This window comes from Pipistrellus hanaki (genome assembly GCF_964339955.1).
Source record: "Pipistrellus hanaki genome assembly, chromosome: 13".
Taxonomy (NCBI): Eukaryota; Metazoa; Chordata; class Mammalia; order Chiroptera; family Vespertilionidae; genus Pipistrellus; species Pipistrellus hanaki.
The window spans coordinates 30,971,943-30,977,942 of record NC_140515.1 but is presented as its reverse complement, the minus strand read 5'-3'; the positions used below and the strand labels follow the sequence as shown (position 1 = coordinate 30,977,942).

At 46.3% G+C, this 6,000-nt stretch overlaps 1 protein-coding gene across 2 annotated transcripts in view; it reads left to right on the top strand.

Annotated features, from left to right (window-relative positions):
- Nucleotides 1-4,915: 4,915 nt before the first annotated feature.
- Nucleotides 4,916-6,000, top strand: part of ZBTB38 (zinc finger and BTB domain containing 38) — a 78,437-nt gene continuing 77,352 nt past the window's right edge. For both annotated transcript variants that reach the window (XM_084901755.1, XM_084901754.1), the window contains exon 1: nt 4,916-5,344. The gene's annotated coding sequence lies outside the window, so the exon portion shown is untranslated. The remainder of the gene's footprint in view (nt 5,345-6,000) is intronic.

Below are 6,000 nucleotides of genomic sequence, written 5' to 3'. Positions count from 1 at the left end.
AAAATTTTTTGGTCACTGTCTGTTTTCAAACTGATGACCCTTCTGGTCCAGGCACTGCTGATAACATGAAGCAATGGAATCGCAAAACATCAACAATCATTTCGTTTGGTATTTGTATGTCCTCAATTTGTCAACTGTTGTTGGTTTTGTACTGTAAACTTTATCTTTTATGTATCTCCATAAAAACGTCTAAATTTTCTTTGTTCAAAGTTTAGTCTGGCTTCACCCATTATTTGAAGCCAGTTAAACCTGAAAAAGAGTGAAAATTAAGTGAGTTATCAGCTATTAAAGTATGTAAACATTTTTTGGGGACAGAGGGTGTCCCAAAATAATTATAAAGGCAGTGTTTATACTTCAACTGCGTTTTCAATTTTCCAGTACTATTTTAGGATGAATTTCCTTTGTTCAAAGCTTAGTACGGCTGAAAAGAAAGAAATATCAATTGAGCTATCAGCTACTGAAGTGTGTATATATGAGAATACCCTGTATTATTTTTAAAATAAACTTTTAATTTTAGAACAGTTTTAGATGTACAGAATTGTTGTGAGAATAGTTTTTTCAACAAGTGCTTTTGGGACAGCTGGATATCCACATAAGAATAATCTGAATTCCTGTCTTACACCATAAAAATTACCTTAAAGTGGATCACACACTTAAATGTAAGAACTAAAACTATAAAACTCTTAGAAGAAAACTCAGATGTAATTCTTTACAACCTTGGGTTAGACAATGGTTTCTCAGATTTGATGCCAAAAGCACAAGTGGTAAAAGAGAAGATTAATGAGTTAAACTTTGTCAAAATGAAAAACTTTTCTACTTCAAAGAATACCATAAAGAAAGTGAAATGGTAACCCACATGCAGGGAGATAATATTTATAAAGCATATGTGTTTATATCTGGAATATATAAAGAATCTCTATAACTCAAAAAATTAAGACAATCCAATTTAAAAATAGACAAAGGATTTGAATAGATAATTCAGCAAAGAAGATACACAAATGGCCAACAAGTTCATGAAAAGATGCTCAACATCATTAGTCTTTAGGGAAATGCAAATCAAAGTCAAAATGAGATACCACATCATACCCACGAGGATGTTTAGAATAAAACAGATAGACAATGATAGTATAGGTGAGGGGAGGGGTCTGGAGGGATGGGTGAAAATATAAAGAGGAGTAAGAGGTACAAAATTCCAGTTACAAAATAAGTAAGTCATGGGAATGTAATGTATAGCATAAGGAAAATAGGCCTATCGTGATAACTTTGTAAGGTACAGATGGTTATTAGACTTATTGTGGCGATCACATCACAAGGTATATAAATGTCAAATCACTGTGTTGTATACCTGAAACTAATATAATTTTGTATGTCAACGATACTTTAATAAAAATAATTTTTGGTGAGGATGTGGATAAATCAGAACTCTCACACATCACTAATAGAAATGTAAAATGATGCAGCACTTAGGGAAATAGTTTGTCATTTCCTCCAAATGTTAAATATAGAGTTAGTTACCTTATAATCCAGCAATTATATTCCCAAGAGACATGAACACGTATGTCCTTATAAATACTTGTACTCAAACATTTGTGGCAATATTATTCATAACTGTCAAAAATGAAAACAACTTCAATGTTTATCAGTCAGTGTATGAATAAACAAAATGTGGCCTAGCCACACAATGGAATATTATGTGGGCATAAAGAGGAATGAAATATTGATATCATCTTCATAATGGACCTGGATAACATTATGCTAAGTGAAAGTAGCCAGACATAAAAGGCCATATTGTATGAATCCATTTATGTGAAATCTATAGAGACAGAAAGAAAATTAATGTTTACTTAATGCTGGAGTGGAGGCAAAGGAGGCATGACTGATAATGGGTACAAGGTTTCCTTTTGGGGTGATAAAAATGTTCTAAAATTAGATTACGGGTACACAATTCTGTAAATACATATACTAAAATCCATTGAATGACACATTTTAGATGGGTTAATTTTATGGTGTGCAAATGATATCTTAGCAAAATTTGTGGGTGTTTTTAGTGAATGAGATGAGAGAAATTGGGGGCAGCAAGTATAAACAAGTCTTTCAAGGGATTCCTTGAACTTATAAACATTTTATTTTTATAATTACCAGTATAACTTCATTTTTGTAACCAAGGAGGTGGGTTCTGCAGATGGAGTAGAGGTTAAGGGTGTCATCACTTACTCCTCTTTGTTCCCAAATTGTCCAGTTCTTTGATTTTTATCCTCTGTTCGAACCTACCCCAGAGCATGCAGTGCAAGGATCTACCCTGAGTGGCCAGATTATTATGACCTCTGAATGCATAATAATCTGGCCACTCAGTGTGTGTGTGTGTGTGTATGTATGTGTGTGTGTGCATATATATATATATATATATATATATATATATATATATATATATATATATGCCTGGTGCATGAATTCGTCCATGGTTGGAGGTCTGGCAACCTGGCCAGGGGGAGGGGACAGGGCGGTTGGCTGGCCTGCCTGTGGTCAAACTCCTGGTCCAGGGGACAACCTGCTATTAGCCTTTTATTATATAGGATATACACTGAGTGGCCAGATTATTATGCGTTCAGAGATCATAATAATCTGGCCACTCAGTGTATGTCTCACTTAAACTTTCACTCGTCATTTCTTCTCTCCTTTCTTCTTCTCTTCACGTTATCCTGGTCTTACAAGAGAGGCTAAAAAAATAATCAGCCTCTGTTCATTTAAAGGAATAAATACTGCCGAAACTGGTTTGGCTCAGTGGATAGAGCGTCAGCCTGTGGACTGAGTGGTCCTGGGTTTCATTCTGGTCAAGGGCTTGTACCTTGGTTGTGGGCACATCCCCAGTGGGGGGTGTGCAGGAGGCAGCTGATCGATGTTTCGCACTCACTGGTGTTTCTAACTCTTCCTTCCTCTCTGTAAAAAAAATCAATAAAATATATTAATAAAATAAAATAAAATAATAAAATAAAAAAGGAATAAATGCCTGTGTATGTGAAGCAAGCAAGGCCACTGCGCCTTTGCGGAAACGGAGCAGGGAGGTGCCCTAGGCATTCTCTGCAGAGAGGGTAGAGAAGAATAAACAAGTTCTTCTGCCAAAAATGCCTGGAACTTAAAGCGCTTCCCTCAGCCCAAGGTCAGGCTGTGTGTGCGTGCTGACAGTGACCCTGGCCAGTTGTTGCTGCTCTCTTGATTAAATGGTGGTGAAGTTCTCCCTTCTGAAATCCACCTCTGCCGATCCCACCTCCTGGGGAGTCTGGCCCCATCGCACAAGTTTAATTCCTCCGAGTGGCAACTAGCAGAGCTCCCAGCACAAGGTAACTGCATCCATTTCCTGAGCCTAGGAGAGGGGTCCTGTGACCAGCCCTCTGCCCCACCGTGGGAAGGAAAGCTATGGCGTGACATTACTGAGGCCACCAAAAATTCCCCACCCTCTTCCATAAGAGGCTGGAACTCCCTGGCTTTTCCTAGAAGAATTGTGGAAAAGTACAAACCACAGAATCATAAGCCACAGAGGGAGAAGGTACCTCCGAAGCCAGCCCTCCGTGCCACTGACAGCACGCTCCCCCAGGCCCAGCAAGGCGGCTGGTCCTGGGAGGACGGTGTGAAGGACAGTAACTGCTGTGTCAGGTCCCGTCTTGCTCCCTGTCACTTCCAGCCCCACCCCACACTTTGAAGCCACGTCATTGTTCCGTGTGTCTGTCTGTCTGTCTGTCTGTCTCTCTCTCTCTCTCTCTCTCTCTCTCATTTTCAGGCTTTGAGCGAGCTATCACGTAGTCTTCGGGCCGGCCCCAACCTTGGGCCTTTAGCTGCACAGACCCTCCAGCCACACCTCCGAGGGACTCTGTCCACTGTGCCCTCGACTCCTCACCCACCACAGGCCCCCAGACCTGCCTGGCTTTCTGTTCTCGTGCTAGCTTCTCACCCCCTCTCGGACCTGAAGACAGATTTGCCCTCCTGTCACTGTGGGTGTCCCACCACCCTCAGGCCCGGTGTTGACTTACGGAGACGCCTTCTACCCCAGAGAGGTCATCCCTCATTGCTCCACTAGTTTTTGAAGAATTTGGTTTTAAGCCCCATCATTACCTTTCTCCCACCCTCACCTGGACAGGCTGCCCTTGGCCATCCTTCACTCCCTCACTCCAGCCACTCAGCACAGGGATGGAGAACACAGGACTGGAGACCAGGCCATCCGGGCTCTGCCGCTCACCAGCTGTGAGGCTTCAGAGACGTGTCTGCGTCTCTCTGAGCACTCACGTTCTCAGCTAGAGAACGGGAAGCGATAGCAGGGCAATAAAAGAAATAATCTTTATGACGTGCTTGGCACGAAAGCTCAACACATTCACCGTAAGTATTCCATATATGTTCTCTGCCGTGTTTTAAAATAATCGTCCATTCACTCATCCTGTGCTCACGGAGCCCCGCGCCGAGCCCTGGGATATAAACACCCCTCCTAAAGAGCGGTTCCCTCTTAAATCCAGGAAGCGCCAGCTCCCACGGGCACCCAGAGAGCAGGGAGCGGAAGCCCAGGACCTTCGCGCACGAGCCGATGAGAATAGATGCTGACCCCTGGGCACTGCCCGGCGAGGGCCACAAGACCGTCCTCTGCGTTGCCGCCCCTGTAACACCCCGGCAACTCCCCGGGCGAGTGAGTGCCCCCAGGAAGAGGGGGAGGCGAGAATCCCCAGAGAGACGCGCTCTCCCCCTGGCTTCTTTCTGGCAGAGAGCGGCCATGCCCCTGCCACGCAGCAGGGCCACGTCCCTCGGGAGGCCTGGCCGAACCGCCTGGTACTGTTCCGGAAGGAGGAAGGGTGGCGGGGGGTGGGGGGGGGGTGGGGAAGCGGCTGGAATGTTCTAGCCTGCTGCTCAGTACAGCCGAGAGGAGGGCCCTGGACATCAAAGGTTCCTTTTGTCCCCTTCCGAGTGGCAGGGCAGCCCGGCCTCCGGCGATGACTCAGGCCTGGCCCTGACGTCACCCACACCGGCCACCGGCCTCCCTCTGCAGCCAGGAAGCGGCCTGGGGAGTGGCACTCGCAGCTGCAGCAAACCTCAAAATCAGGAGGCACTGCCTCTCCGCTCCCCGCCATCTCCCCACAGCACGCTTTTCTCTTCTCTTTTTTATGTATCTCTTAAAGCCTCACGGAAGGTTTTCCTTGTAGATTAAGCTTTCAGGACGTGAGGGGTCAGAATGGTTGACATCATGAGAAAACTATGCGGAGCCGCTTTCCACGAGGAGTGAAGAACCCAGAGCAAAACAGCGGTTCTCCCCCCTGAGCCCAGGGAGCTGGCAGCGGCTGGGTTTCAGAAGAGACAGCGCCTCTGAGTAAGTGAAGGCCCCCCCGGGCCCCCTCACTCCGGGCCCCTCACGTGGGCACCGTCACGTGGGTGCCATCTTGTTCCCTGACACCTAAGGCTCAGCAGGCCCAGGCCAGAGGGGTGCGTGGGGGACCCTCCACACACAGCACCGAAGGGACCTGTCTAACCTCCCCCCTCTCCACAGGCCCAGGCAAGGACCCATTTCCTCTCACAAACATTTCTGGACACTAAGACTGAAACCCTGGGGGAAATGGCCCAAGCCAGCCTTCCCCATCGCCGCCGCTCTTGTTTTGTCTCCTCTTCCTCCTCCCGCCCGCCCGCCCTGGCGCTCTGCGTTGGACTGCCAGAGCTCTGAACCGTTTGCTTCCTGGAGCACATACTGAGTAATCGGATACAAAAATAAACCCTGTTCTAGGCAAATATGTGCCCGTCTGATGATGTTCTTGCTCTTGACCTGGTAAACGATGGCAGCTCTGATAAGACGACATCCCCAGCCCGCCGCCTTTACCGAGCGTGTCTCTGTTTGACCCTGGTTGTCCTGGTGCGGGCACCTCCACGTCACCTCGCCCTGTTTCCACAGAGCTTGTTTTCATTCCTTCTTGTGCCATGTAGGGTGATACAGGACACAAAGACACGATAATGTATCCCTGGAGTCTGTTTTAA